The sequence below is a fragment of the Amblyraja radiata genome, chromosome 24, assembly GCF_010909765.2.
Source record: "Amblyraja radiata isolate CabotCenter1 chromosome 24, sAmbRad1.1.pri, whole genome shotgun sequence".
NCBI lineage: Eukaryota > Metazoa > Chordata > Chondrichthyes > Rajiformes > Rajidae > Amblyraja > Amblyraja radiata.
In genome coordinates, this window is record NC_045979.1 from 37,543,395 (window position 1) to 37,559,647 (window position 16,253).

A 16,253-nucleotide genomic window follows, 5' to 3' on the forward strand; every position below is an offset into this window, starting at 1 on the left:
TTGATGTCATTAACTCCTGCTCATTAACCAGAAGCCTATTCCAAAGGTTTACCATTCTTTTATCTATTGGCCCTCTCCTTAACTTTCATGTCAATGATTATCTGTTGTAGGTGTGAGTTGGTGCGTGGTCTCTCTGATCCTTCATTTTCATTAAGGGTTGGAAGCAGGAGGGCCCCGTACACAACCCACTACCCAAAACATGAAGGGAGGATTATTTTTAATAGGTAAGTATATGTTTCTTTTTAATTAAAGCCATGAAATGTAATGAAAACAATATTGTTAATCTTCCAGACATACAAGAAATTGCAGCTGCTGAAATCTTGAGGAAAAGGCAAAGTGCTGGAGTAAGTGGGTCAGGCAGCATCTGTGGAGGGAAAGGACAGATGGTATTTTGGGTCAGGGCTCTTCTTGCACCTAAGGTATCGACATAGATTTGACAAGGTCCTACACATTAGGCTAGTCCGGAAGGTGAAATCGCACGTATACAGGGTGAAGATAGACACAAAAAGCTGGAGTAACTCAGCGGGACAGGCAGCATCTCTGGAGAGAAGGAATGGGTGACGTTTCTGGTCGAGACCCTTCTTCAGACAGTCTCGACCCAAAACGTCACCCATTCCTTCTCTCCAGAGTTGCTGCCTGTCCTGCTGAGTTACTCCAGTTTTTTGTATCTATCTTCGGTTTAAACAGGCATCTGCAGTTCCTTCTTACACGTATATAGGGTGAGCTGGCTAACTGAATGCTACATTGGCTTGTTGCGATTCACAGCGGGATAGTGGAGGGCTGTACCAGACTGGAGGCTTGTGACCAGTGGTGTGTTTCAGGGTTCAGTCCTGTCCATTGGTCTTTGTTATCTACATTAACGATTTGGATGAAAATGTCGTTAACATGGTGAGTAATTTTGCAGATTTCCCCAAAAATGGTGGCAGAATGGACACTAGATTACTGCAGGGTTCAGATCAACTGGGGAACTGGGCAAAGGATGGCAGATGGAATTTAACTTGGTCATCTGCATGCTGATGAAACCAGGGCAGGACTTGCACAGTAAATGGTCTGGGCCTGGGATGATGGCGAACCTGAGCGGCAACATTTCACACAGGGTATATGGAATGAGCTGCCAGAAGAAGTGGTTGAGGCAGGTACTGTTATAACGGTTAAATGATATTCAGACAGGTACATGAACAGGATTCAGAGGGACAGCGGCCAAACGCGGGCACTTTCACCAGCTTTGGTCATTTGGTCAAAGGGTCTGTTTCTGTGCGGTATGACCCTGTGACACTGTGATTTAATCCCGGCATCTAATACTGGCCAGATATGTACAGGAAATGGCAGGGAGCTTAGAAACATTGATGTACAGAGGGACCTTGAGGTGTAAGTTCATAGCTCCCTGAAAATGGTGACACAGGTGGGAAAGGTAGTGAAGAAAGTATTTAGCTTGCTGGATATCAATATCAAGTGTGTGTGTGTGTGTGTGTGTGTGTGTGTGTGTGTGTGTGTGTGTGTGTGTGTGTGTGTGTGTGTGTGTGTGTGTGTGTGTGTGTGTGTGTGTGTGTGTGTGTGTGTGTGTGTGTGTGTGTGTGTGTGTGTGTGTGTGTGTGTGTGTGTGCGTATATGTATATATATATGTGTGTATATATATGTGTGTGTGTGTGTGTGTGTATATATATATATATATATGTCTATACATACGCATGTAATAATAATAATAATAATATATTTTATTGTCATTGCACATAAGCGTAACGAGATTTGATTTGCAGCTTCCAACCGATGTCATAACATAAATAACTAATAACATTTGGATTTAGATATCCCGTGTGTGCATATATACATATATATGTGTTTGTGTGCGCGTGTATGTATATGTGTGTGTGTATATACATATATATGTGTATATATACACACACACAAACATAAACACACACATGCACATATGTATATAAAGACACACACCAACAAGTTAAATTCAAGTACAGCCATCAGGCTATTAAACACGACAACCTCATATGCTCTGAACTACAATAGACTATTATTATTATTATTATTATTATTATTATTGCACTGTTATCATTTGTTCTTTTTTCTGTGTTTTTGTTATATTATTTATTATGTTTACACATTGTGTTGTGCTGCAGCAAGTAAGGATGTCATTGTTCTATCTGGGACAAATGACAATAAAACACTCGACTCTTGAACAAATGGCAAGATGCAGAGTGCAGAGTACAGTTGTCAGCATTGATTCAGCCCAGGTGCATTACGGATTAAGCCACAACGGGAATATTTTGCTGAATTCCTGTCACCGCACACGACACAAAACATGGATGAGCCCAGAGAAGGTGGAGTCGAGGTTCACCGGGATGCCGCCTGGAATGGGGGTTCTCAGCTACAAGGAGAGATTAGATAGGCTGGGGTTGTTCTCAATGGTGCGTAGGAGGGGAGACCTCACGGAGGTTGGTGAATGATGAGGGGAGATAAGGAAGGTGCTCACAGTATTTCTCCATTGACAGCAGATATAAAGGTGAGAGGGGGAATATTAAAAGGGACTTGAGAGGCAACATTTCACAGAGTAGGTGGTAGGTACATGGAATGAGCTTCAAGAGGGATGTTGGAGATGGGATATAGAATTCACAAAGCAACACCCACAAATTTGTCATATGGAATAAACTGTACTTTCTCAGAACTTAGTTTAGTTTAGAAATACAGCGCGAAAACAGGCCCTTCGGCCCACCGAGTCCGTGCTGACCAGTGATCACCCCGTACACTAACACTACCCTACACACACCAGGGACAATTTGCAATTTTACACAAGCTACTTAGCATAAAAACCTGTACGTCTTTGGAGTGTGGGAGGAAACCGGAGCACCCGGAGAAAACCCACGCGGTCACAGGGAGAACGTGCAAACTCCGTACAGACAGCAACCCATAGTCAGGATCGAACCCGGGTCTCCGGCGCTGTGAGGCAGCAGCTCTACCCGCTGCACCACCTGTAACTTATGTTGAAAAGAATAAATCAACACAATACTACAATATCTTTATTCAGCGTAGTTAGTCAGTCTTCTTTAGTCAGAGGGTGGTGAATCTGTGGAGCTCATTGCCACAGACGGCTGTGTAGGCCAAGTCAGTGGATATTTTTAAGGCAGAGATAAACACATTCTTGATTAGAACGGGTGTCAAGGGTTTTGGGGAGAAGGCAGGAGAATGGGATTAGGAGGCAGAGATCGGCCATGATTAAATGGTGGAGTGAACATGATGGGCCGAATGGCCTAATTCTACCCCTGTAACTTGTGACGTGTGAAAACATTTTCACAATTTAAAGCACATTATTGTATTCTGCAGCAAACGTACTTGAATAAACCTCAAGTTTTTTTCTCTCTCCTTTATCCAGCCGGATTCTTCCTCTTGTCTCAGCTACAACTGGGTAAGTCGTGCTTCTGGTGCAGGGTGATTGTGGCACTGAGCAGAAATGGAAACAGCTTTGTTAATGTAAAACACAAACTGCTGGAGGAACTCAGCAAGTCGGGCAGCATCTGTGGAGGGAAAGGACAGGCACCATTTCGGGTCAGGAACCTTCTTCAGACTGCTGGAGCCGAGGGGGGGGGGGGGGGGGGGTTAGAGAAGGCTGGAAGAGAGAGGTGGGGCCGAGTGACAGGTGGGTACAGGTGAAGGGGGTGGTTGGCAGATGGGTGGAGTAAGTGACAAAGGCCGTTGGTGAACAGGAGACAAAAGGGCGTCAGATAAGGAGAGAAGAGGAGGAGTGAAATGTAATGCTGGAGGGAGGGATTTTGGTGGAATGGGTCGAGCCCAAGTGCCTATTTCCAGAAGGGTTTCGGCCCGAAACGTTGCCTATTTCCCTAGCTCCATAGATGCTGCTGCACCATAACTCAGTGGGTCAGGCAGCATCTGTGGAGAACATGGATAGGTGATGTTTCACAGAGTGCTGGAGTAACTCAGCGGGTCAGGCAGCATCTGTGGAGAACATGGATAGGTGACGTTTCACAGAGTGCTGGAGTAACTCAGCGGGTGCAGCAGCATCTATGGAGCTAAGGAAATAGGCAACATTTCGGGCCGAAACCCTTCTGGGTTTCGGCCCAAAACGTTGCCTATTTCCAGAAGGGTTTCGGCCCGAAACGTTGCCTATTTCCCTAGCTCCATAGATGCTGCTGCACCATAACTCAGTGGGTCAGGCAGCATCTGTGGAGAACATGGATAGGTGATGTTTCACAGAGTGCTGGAGTAACTCAGCGGGTCAGGCAGCATCTGTGGAGAACATGGATAGGTGACGTTTCACAGAGTGCTGGAGTAACTCAGCGGGTCAGGCAGCATCTGTGGAGAACATGGATAGGTGACGTTTCACAGAGTGCTGGAGTAACTCAGCGGGTCAGGCAGCATCTGTGGAGAACATGTAGAGAAAAAGAAGGGACCTGACCTGAAACGTCATCAATCCATGTTCTCCAGAGATGCTGCTTGACCTGCTGAGTTACTCCAGCACTCTGTGCGTTTTGTATGTAAGCCAGCATCTGCAGTTCCGTGTGTCCCAATGTTAACGCCATTGTGTGTGTTTTGTTTCTGAGTTCAGGCACGGCTTACAAACTCTTCTGTTACTTCACCAACTGGGCTCAACATCGAGCGACCATCGGCAGGTTTGTCCCAGAGAACATCCCGCCTTGTCTCTGCACCCACCTCATCTACGCCTTTGCCATCATCGACAACACCTACAAGATCTCCATCAAGGAACCCAACGACGAGGAACTCTACATCTCATTCAATGGTCTCAAGAAAAAGTGAGTCACGTATTTCTCAGCTGAAGTTCTGGGTTCCACCACTTCCTCCCCCCCCCCCCCCCCCCACACGCACACTGTTGTTCTTATCCTTCACTTGAAATTCTAGCCACCTCCCACCCCAACAATCCCCACAGTCTCTCTCTACTCCCACTCACACTGATGCTGACCAGTGTACGTTTGGCAACATCCCCTCTCTGCCCAGATCCACCTGGATACGCACACATGTCTCCTGTACATTACCCCCCCCCCCCCCTTTCACCTCCCACCTAAATCTGCTCCTCTGGCTTCACAATTCGCGCCTCTCTGTCCTTATCTACTTATCTCACAGCCTGTTTTGTTTCTTCATCTCTGGCCTTTGTCCAAGCACCTGCCAGTCGAACCTCCCTCATCTGTATCCACCTATCGCTGAAGAAGGGTCCTGACCCAAAACGTCACCTATCCATGTTCTCCACAGATGCTGCCTGACCCGCTGAGTTACTCCAGCACTCTGGGTATATTTTTTGTAAACCAGCATCTACATTTCAATAGACAATAGAAAACAGGTGCAGGAGTAGGCCATTTGGCCCTTCGAGCCAGCACCGCCATTCAATGTGATCATGGCAGATCATCCCCAATCAGTACCCCGTTCCTGCCTTCTCCCCATATCCTCTGACTCCGCTATTTTTAAGAGCCCTATACAGCTCTCTCTTGAAAGCATCCAGAGAACCTGCCTCTGAGGCAGAGAATTCCACAGACTCACCACTCTCCGTGAGAAAAAGCCGTTCTAAATGGCTTACTCCTTATTCTTAAACTGTGGCCCCTGGTTCTGGACTCCCCCAACTCCGGGAACATGTTGTGATTTTTCCGTTGAAGGCTCTCTGAGTTTCGTGGTTTTTCTCCAAGTTGTCCAAGTGCATATTTTTTTCCAATAAAACTCGCCTCAGCCATTAAAAGATAGGAGCTAATCCCAATATGTCCCTCTTCCTAACTCAAGAAAATAATACAATTGGATATTCCACACACTGTCCAGTTAGGGTTGCCAACTTTCTCACTCCCAAATAAGGGACAAAAGGTAAAAATACGGGACAAATTCCCAACGGCAATTTGTTAACCGACTTGGCCGTGGCTGGGTGAATGATGAGTTGGCCCCGGGTGCTGGACTACACACAAAGCCCAGCCGGCGGGGCCAGCTGAGGAGTTTTGGCCTGGGGGCCGCGCGCAAAGTCCGGCGCCCCGTCTAACTCATGAACCGATGATCGGCCGTGAGAAGGAGGGGTGGTGGTGGTGTCGGCGGTAAGCGAAGGTCCGAAGGTCGGACAGCTGGCCGGGCTGCCGACCGACCGACGGGGCCACGGGCGAGGCGCTGCTGTTGCTGCTGCTGCTGCACTCCATGGGCTGCACTATGTCGGGACGGGTGAGGCGGGGCCGGACGCGGCGCTCCAACCCGACCCGAGTAGTAGCGGTCAAATACGGGACAAGGGCGGTCCCGTACGGGGCAAACCAATTTAGACCAATATACGGGATGTCCCGGCTAATACGGGACAGTTGTCAACACTATGTCTAATGCAGGTCAGGAACGTGAGCACAGCCACAGAACCTAACAGGCAGCACGGTGGCGCAGCGGTAGAGTTGCTGCCTCACAAAGCCTGAGACCCGGGTTCGATCCTGACTACTGTACAGAATTTGTACGTTCTCACTGTGACCGCATGGATTTTCTCTGGGTGTTCCGTGGAAAGAATCTATACATGATTACAATCCATTGTCCACAGTGTACAGATGCTGGATATTGGGAATAATGTTTAGTGCAAAATAAAGTCCAGTAAAGTCTGATTAAAGATAGTCCGAGGGTCTCCAATGAGGTGGATGGGAGGTCAGGACCGCTCTCTAGTTGGTGATAGAATGGTTCAGTTGCCTGATAACAGCCGGGTAGTCTCTGAATCTGGAGGTGTGCATTTTCACACTCTTTCCTGATGGGAGAGGGGAGAAGAGGGAGTGACCGGGGTGAGACTGGTCCTTCATGATGCTGTTGGCCTTGCCGAGGCAGCGTGAGGTGTAGATGGAGTCGATGGGCGGGAGGGGAGGTCCCAAGCTGGGGCTCAGGTTTGCCCTGGGGTGGGATTTGAACCGGGTGAGTCTGCACCGACTTAGAACATAGTTGCAACGAGCAGATAAAATACGTGCTCAGCCTTGTCTAAATAAATGATTGGAAGATAGTTGTTTAAACATTTATCAAATAACAGGAACTAACTGAGTGTCTTGAGGATCTAAACAGAAGTTAATTTGTTGTCTTAAAAGCAATTAGAGACATTGTGTGACTTTGCTGAGAAGACAGGAGGAACATGAAACGTAACCTATTTAAGTTAAATATTCCCAAAAGGAGATTCTTGACTTACAAAGTGATCTCTTAACCGGAGCAAGTGTGGAAGCAATGTTCAATGGTGCTTTTACGATACGATACTGTTGAACTTTATTTATCCCAGGAGGGAAATTGATCTGCCAACTGTCATAAACACACAAGATAGACAATAATACAATAGACAATATGTGCAGGAGTAGAGGCCATTCGGCCCTTCGAGCCAGCACCGCCATTCAACGTGATCATGGCTGATCATCCCCAATCAGTACCCCGTTCCTGCCTTCTCCCCATATCCCCTGACTCCGCTATCTTTACGAGCCTATCTAGCTCTCTCTTGAAAGCATCCAGAGAACCCGCCTCCACCGCCCTCTGAGACAGAGAATTCCACAGACTCACCACTCTCTGTGAGAAAAAGTGTTTCCTTGTTTCCCAAGTGTTTCCCAAGATACATGAAACATGAAATTAAAGTGACGAGTGGAAAGGATTGGGGGGGGGGGGGGGGGGGGGGGGGGGGGGGGAGTCAGTCTCAGTCTACCCCACGACAGAAGGGGGAGGAGTTGTACAGTTTGATAGCCACAGGGAAGAAGGATCTCCTGTGGCGTTCTGTGCTGCATCTTGGTGGAACCAGTCTGTTGCTGAAGGTGCTCCTCAGGTTGACCAGTGTGTCATGGAGGGGGTGAGCTGTATTGTCCAGGATGTTCCGCAGTTTGTGGAGCATCCTCCCCTCCAAGACCAACCTCCCGTGAATCCGACTCCAACTCCAGCCCCAGGGTGGAGCCAGCCTTCCCGATGAGCTTGTTGATCATTTGTTGATCATTTGTTGGTGTCCACAGCTGACTCTTTCCCAGTGGAGTATTTCGGTTCCTAAGCACATCCCCGATTAGCAAGTGTACAGAAATAGATCCTGCATGCAAGAGGCGCATGTTTTGGCACCATTTTTCCAAGTCCAGCCTGTGTTCTGTGTCTCGTAGAGCGGGTCCCGATCCAGGCGAGTCCCAGGCATCCGTCGCCTTCCTTGGTCGTGTGGATCGACCAGTGAACGCACGACCCTCTCCTTGCCCTGGTCGATCCACACGACCATTGGTCCCTGGGAACTGGGAGCCTCCCACAGCCGAGCTGGAGGGCACAGTGGACCAGATCCCAGTTCCCTCTCCTCTCCTCCGGCCTCACTCAGCACAACAGAATATAGTAGACGTAAATAAATACAGAACAGATCAGTGTGTCCATATACCATTATAACCATGGTCACCTTCAGTTCCATTATCAAAACCCCTCGCAATCATAAGATCATAAGAAATAGGAGCAGAATTAGGCCATTCGGCCCATCAAGTCTACTCCGCCATTCAATCATGGCTGATCTATCTCTCCCTCCTAACCCCATTCTCCTGCCTTCCCCCCATAACCCCGACACCCGCACTAATCAAGAATCAATCAAGAATTAATAACTAATGAATCTCCCAGTGGCTGTGAGACCGCACCAGTTAAGGATCAATTTAATTTGTTGACTTCAGTACGGATGTGATCTCACTAAGATGAGGAATTAAGAGAAGAGTTACAAGAATGTGTTCAGGACTGGAGAATGGTACTGTTTTTATTCTGTAAAGGCCAGCAATTATTATCCCTCCCTGCTCCGGAGTGGGCCTGAGCTACCATCGACCTCATTGGAGACCCTTCCCGATTTAACCGTGTGTAGGTCAGCGCTGAGCTATCATAGTTTGGAGCTAGAGCATAGAAACAGGCCCTTCGACCCACCGAGTCTGCACCGACCAGCAATCTCCCCGTACACTCGCACTCTCGTACACACACCAGGGACAATTTTACCAAAGCCAATTAATCTACAAACCTGGTAGACAAAAATGCTGGAGAAATGTCATAGATGCTGCCGCACCCACTGAGTTCCTCCAGCATTTTTGTCTACTTTCGATTTTCCAGCATCTGCAGTTCCTTCGCAAACGTTCCTTCGGAGGAAACCGGAGCACCGGGAGAAAACTCACGCGGGTCACAGGGAGAACGTGCAAACTCCACACAGACAGCACCTGAGGTCAGGGTCGAACCCGGGTCTCTGGCGCTGTGAAGCAGCAGCTCCACCCGCTGCAACACCTTGCGGCCACGGGTTTGGCGCGATGGACCAGTTGAGTTTTTAGTGAATGGTGACGGCTGGAATATTGTTGTTGGACATGAGGAGGCTTGTTCTAGTTACAGCAGGCAAGGCCACGAGAGAGATGGAGATCCACAAAGTGAGGCCCATGGTGGCAGCAAGGCCCAGAGTCACCAATGAAAGCCAGCGCCTGCTCTTCCTCCTCCCCTTCCTCCCCTTTCTGTAGATACCATCAGATTCCTGGGCCTGTTAACGTTGGTGTTGGCCCCACTCCACACTCAACCAATCACATTCCAGTGCTCATCAATCTGACAACTTTCTTTTTGACCATTTCCATCCAGTGTCTGTCATTTAAACACTTAAACCTGATCTCCCGGTGGCCCAGCACTTCAACTCCCCCTCCCATTCCGAATCCAACCTTTCGGTCCTGGGCCTCCTCCATGGCCAGAGTGAGGCTCACTATAAATTAGAGGAGCAGCATCTCATATTTCGCTTGGGCAGTTTACACCCCAGCGGTATGAACATTGATTTCTCCAATTTCAGGTAGTCCCTGCATTCTCCCTCTTTCCCCTCCCCTTCTCAGCTCTCCCACAGCCCACTGCCTCCGCCTCTTCCATTCTTCTTCCCACCCCCCACCCCCACATCAGTCTGAAGAAGGGTCTCGACCCGAAACGTAGCCTATTTCCTTCGCTCCATAGATGCTGCCTCACCCGCTGAGTTACTCCAGCATTTTTGTCTACCTTCGATTTTCCAGCATCTGCAGTTCCTTCTTAAACATTATTCAAAGTACTATTACATTAATTAATATCATTACTATCCCCCCACATCACTAGTTTCTCTACTTACTTACATTACTAGCATTACCAGTCCATTTACTAACTCTACTACTGTTCACCAGCATTACTAGTATATTTACTAATTCCACTTCTAGACTTTACTATAATTGAAGAGGTGAAATGGAAAGAGCAACATTTAGTGGGCTCAGGAATATTGGGATGGCGTGCTGGAGTGCAGGGATTGAGTGAGTATGTGGTAGGAGGGAGGAATGTTGGCCACACCATCAAGCTTCAGCTGGGAATCATGGACTTCCTGCCACTAGAGAGAGCTGGCAGTCCACTGATGAAGATCCAACAAGCAGGAGCCAAGCCGAGCCCGTCCCCAGATACCAGCGCATGTCCATCAAGACAGCGCTGAAACAGGCCCTTCGGCCCATCGAGTCCGCGCCGACCAACGATCCCCGCACACTAGCACTGTCCTACACACACTAGGGACAATTCTACACTTATACCAAGCCAATTAACCTACAAACCTGTACGTCTTTGGAGTGTGGGAGGAAACTGAAGATCTCGGAGAAAACCCACGCAGGTCACGGGGAGAACGTACAAACTCCGCACAGACAGCACCCGTAGTCGGGATCGAACCCGGGTCCCTGGTGCTGTGAGGATGTAGCTCTACCCGCTGCGCCACCGTGCCGCCCAGGACTCGAGGGGCCTGAGTCACAGGGAGAGGATGGGCAGGATACGACCTTAATCCTTGGAGTGCAGGAAGATAAAGGATGATCTTATAAAATCACGAGGGGAATTTATAGGGTGAATGAACAGAATCTTTTACCCAGAGCGGCGGAATCAAGAACCAGGGGACATAGGTTTCATGTAAGAGGGGAAAGGTTTAATAGGAACCTGAGGGGCAACATTTGTACTCTGAGGGTGGTGGGTGCATGGGACGAGCTGCCAGAGGAGGTAGTTGAGGCAGGGACTATAGCAGCACTTGCAGACATTTGGACAGGGATGTAGAGAGAAAAGGTTTAGGGGGATATGGGCTAACCATAGATAGATGGGTCTAGTGTAGATGGGGGAACTTGGTCAGCATGGGCAAGTTGGGCTGAAGGGCCTGTTTCCGTGATGATTCCAGGGTTGGGACATTTGGTTTATGTTGGTCACTAAAATGAGATATTAATCATGATAAATGTTGTTTTACTGACAGGAATCCAAACTTGAGGACGCTCCTGGCTATTGGAGGATTTAATCCTGAAAGGTAATGTTTTCTTCAGCCTCATCTACTGCACCTGTTGCAGGTGTGGACTCCTGTATATCGGCGAGACCAAGCGCAGGCTCGGCGATCGTTTCTCTGAACGCCTCAGCTCAGACCGCCTTAACCTACCTGATCTCCCGGTGGCTCAGCTCTTCAACTCCCCCTCCCATTCCCAATCTGACCTTTCTGTCCTGGGCCTCCTCCATTGTCAGAGTGGTATGTGGGAGGAAACTTGAGCTCCTGGAGGAAACACACGCGGTCACGCGGAGAACGTGCAAACTCCACACAGACAGCACCTGAGGTCAGGATTGAACCTGGGTCTCTGGCACTGCAAGGCAGTGGCTCCACCTGCTGTGCCACTTTGGTCAAGTTTAATTTCAGAGGTGGTGTGTAGAATCGAATGGATGCGTTCTTTCAATCCTCAACAAATTAAAATCCTAACCTGAGGTGCTGTCTGTGTGGAGTTTGCACGTTCTCCCTGTGACCGGGTGGGTTTCCTCCAGGAGCTCCGGTTTCCTCCCACATCCCAAAGACGTGCGGGTTTGTAGGTTGATCGGCCCCTCTGTAAATTGTCCCCTAGTGTGTAGGGAGTGGATGGGAAAGTGGGATAGCATAGAACTAGTGTGAACAGGTGATTGATGGTCGGCACGGACTTGGTGGGCCGAAGGGCCTGTTTCTATGATGTATCTTTCAATCAATAATTCAGGTTGAGAGTTTACATTGCTATTAGTTTCGCTGAATGATTCGTACATGTAGAAATGTTAATATGTTCATTAAGGCCAGCACTGGAGGTTACAATAACTTCTGGAAAGGATGAAATGTTCTTGTTCTTTGCACATCAACACACAAACACATTTGCTGCCAACACATTAAACTTTCAGGATCTCCTGCCCCTATAGAGGTGAGAACATTATATCAAACAGCAACCTTCTCTCACAAAGGAACACAAAAACATTTGACAGCACAGTTGCGTCTAATGTGTGTTAATAGCAAAGGAACAGGCCCTTCGGCCCACAATGTCCATGTTGAACATGATGCCAAGTTAAACAAATCCCCTCTTCCTGCACGTGATCCGTATCCCTCCATCCCCTCCATGCCGAGCTAAAAGCCTCTTAAATGCCACTATCCTATCTGCAGAAGGGTCTCGACCCGAAACGTCGCCAATTCCTTCGCTCCATAGATGCTGCCTCACCCGCTAAGTTTCTCCAGCATTTCTGTCTGCCTTCGATTTTTCCAGCACCTGCAGTCCTTTCTTAAACTATCCTCTCTGCCATCACCAGCACCACCCCAGGCACCCAGAGCAGTCTGTGTAGAAATAGTGTTGGACAAATTGGTCTTTAGTCATCACGCGGTGTTGACCAGCTGGTGAAGTTGTGGTCGAAGTGGTAGCTGGTCGTGCTTGTTCACCAAAGACCAGCTCCAGGTCCAGACCTCATCCCAGCCTTGGTCCAAACTTGGACAACAGTCGAGGTGAAAGTGACGGCCTTTCACATCAGTTTTTATTTGACCAAGTTTAGGTTTGGTTTTATTACCGAGGTTCAGGGAAAAGCTTTGTGTAGAATGATGTCTAGAACAGGTCAGATATAACCGTACAATACAATGAAGGGCCGCAGGGTGGTGCAGCGGTAGAGTTGCTGCCTCACAGCGCCAGAGACCCGGGTTCGATCCTGATCTCAGGTGCTGTCTGTACTAAGTTTGTACGTTCCCCCCGTACGTTTTTTGGGATGTGGGAGGAAACTGGAGCACCCGGAAGAAACCCACACGGTCACAGGGAGAATGTACAAACTCCGGGCAGACAGCACCTGAGGTCAGGATTGAACCTGGGTCTCTGGAGCTGTGAGACGGCAGCAGTGCTACCTGCTGCACCACCGAGCCACCCCATGGTGTAACATCCCATAAGTAGATTAGCAATGTTTGCCCACTCCATCTCAGGGCTGGGCTCTCCACCGGGATCTCTTCCGTCCGTCCCAGATGTGGAAGGTTAGCGGAGAGTGTGTGAGGAGTGTAAACATCCCGCTTCCTCCGCAGGTTGATCAGCACCGCGGCCAGCAAGGAAAACCGTGCCACCTTCATCAACTCCGCCACGAGATTCCTCAGGAAGCACGACTTCGACGGCTTGGACCTCGTCTGGGAATATCCCGGCTCCAAAGAAAATTCCTTTGAAGATAAAAAACGGTACACACTTCTACTAAAGGTGGGTAGAAATATGTTCTATTTCTCCCTTTCCCTTCTTGTGGCAAAGATCCGGTCTGGTCATGGATCCCGGGGCCAAGGTCACGGCCAATGGACTCAATTATTAGGACACCTTTCTCTGGAACCAACAAATATATCAAACACAATGTTGTGCGCAAGCCCGGCACCCAACACACACACGCACACGCATGTACATAGATATGCATACACACGCATGTACATAGATATGCGTACACACTCGTGTAGAGATATACATGCACACGCATGTACATAGATATGTGGACACATGCGTGTACATAGATATGCATACACACTCGTGTAGAGATATACATGCACACGCATGTACATAGATATGCAAACATGTACATAGACATACACACACATACAGAAACATGCAGACACACAGACCTATATACACACAGATACACACATACAAGGACACACACACACAGATACACAAACACGTACATAGATATACACACACACACACACAAGGACATGTACACAGATACGCACATGTCAAACACACACATGCACTAGTTTAGTTCAGAGATACCGGCCCTTTGGCCCATCGGGTCCATGCCGACCAGCGATCCCTTATCACTGACACTATCCTACATACTAGGGGCTATTTATAACTTTTACTGAAACCTACAAACCTGTACATGTTTGGAGTGTGGGAGGAAACCGGAGCACCCGGAGAAAACCCACGCAGGTCACAGGGAGAAGATACAAACTGCACACAAACAGCCCCCGGGTCTCTGGCGCTGTGAGGCAGCAGCTCTACCCGCTGCGCCACCATGCCACCATATCTATGTCCACATTTTGTCTAAAAGTTCCGAATGTCACATTCCAAGTTTGCTGATGTAACTACACTCGATGGGAATGTAGCGGAGGATTGTAGAAGACATTGGATGAGAATAGATAACACATCAGAGATATGTTATCTCCAGAACTCTGCCACAGATGGCAATGGAGGCCAATTCACTGGATGTTTTCAACAGAGGGTTAGATTTAGCCCTTAGGGCTAACGGAATCAAGGGATATGGGGAGAAAGCAGGGTACTGGTTTTGGATGATCAGCCATGATCATATTGAATGGCGGTGCTGGCCCGAAGGGCTGAATGGCCGACTCCTGCACCTGTTTTCTATGTTTCTATTATTCCACACCAAAAGCTGGTTTCTTTTCCAGGAACTGAGACAAGCCATGCAAGAGGAAACAAAACTAAGCGGGAAACGGCGGCTACTATTTTCAGCCGCTTTCCCCGCGAGTAAAGATAAATTTGAGGTTGGCTTCGAGATGATTAAAGTTGGACAGTGAGTATTATTTCTTCAATGGTAGAATTTTTTGGGGGTGCGGTTTGTACGGTTGGATATCACAGGAATGTTTGGTGGCGGTAACAAGTACATCGCCCCTAGATTCCTATTAAATCTTTTCCCCTTCACCTTGAACCTGTGTTCTCTGGTCCTCGATTCCCCAACTCTGGGCAAGAGACTCTGTGCATCTACCCGATCTATTCCTCTCATGATTTTATACACCTCTATAAGATCACCCCTCATACTCCTGCGCTCCCGCCTACTCAACCACTCCCTAAAGCTCACACCATCTAGTCCTGGCAACATCCTCATAAATCTTTTCTCTAAACCCTTTCAAGCTTGACAATATCTCTCCGATAACATGGTGCCCCGAACTGAACACAATATTCTGAATGTACACAAAAAAGCTGGAGAAACACAGCGGGTATGCAGTCTTCTGAATGCAGTCTCACCAACGTCTTATACAACTGCAACATGACCTCCCAACTTCTACTCAATTACTCCCGCAATTTCCTCTCTAGTTTCCCGCAATGTCCTCGGATATATCTGATCAGGACTTCTCCCCCTAACACCCGTACTAATCAAGAATCTACCATTCTCTGCCTTTAAAATATCCATGGACTTGGCTTCCACAGCCTTGAGTTCCGTGGACTCACCACCCGTATTCTAGTGGTGACGACCTTTCACTGGCTGTGGAGAGTGTGAATCACGTCTTGGAAATGCAAGTATTTGTGGGGGTTTTTTCAAAGAAGTGACGGCGATTTCTAAACCTGCGGTTATTTCCACAGATACGTGGACTTTCTCAACGTGATGGCGTACGATTTCCACGGTGCGTGGAACGCGTTCACTGGTCACCGGAGTTTGCCCACGCAGCTCGAGTCATCTTTCTTTAACATGGTGCGTGTGTGTCCACTGCCAACGCCGCATTCGTCACTAGTTGGGGCTAGTTCAGTTTCCTTTATCGACACGTGTGCCACGTTCACCTGTTATAGGAGTTGAATTAGGCCATTCGGCCCATCGAGTCCACTCCGCCGTTCAATCATGGCTGATCTCTGCTTCTTAATCCCATTTTCCTGCCTTCTCCCCATAACCCTTGACACCGTTCTAGAATTTATCTATCTCTGCCTTAAAAATATCCACTGACTTGGCCTCCACTGCCCTCTGTGGCAATGAGTTCCACAGATTCACCACCCTCTGACTAAAGAAGTTCCTCCTCGCCTCCTTTCTAAAAAAGCGCCCTTTAATTCTGAGGCTGTGCCCTCTGGTCCTAGACTCTCCCACCAGTGGAAACATCCTCTCCACATCCATTCTATCTATGCCTTTTCATTATTCTGTACGTTTCAATGAGGTCCCCACCTCAACCTTCCTTGCAGGTACAGTGAAAAGCTTTTGTTGCGTGTTACCCAGTCAGCGGAAAGACAATACATGATTACAATCGAGCCATCCACAGTGTACAGATACATGATAGGGGAATAATGTTTAGTGCAAGGTAAAGCCAGTAA

General features: G+C 48.3%; 1 pseudogene; it reads left to right on the top strand.

Annotated features, from left to right (window-relative positions):
- Nucleotides 1–2,195: 2,195 nt before the first annotated feature.
- On the top strand, nucleotides 2,196–15,755 carry LOC116986655 (annotated as a pseudogene).
- Nucleotides 15,756–16,253: the final 498 nt, after the last annotated feature.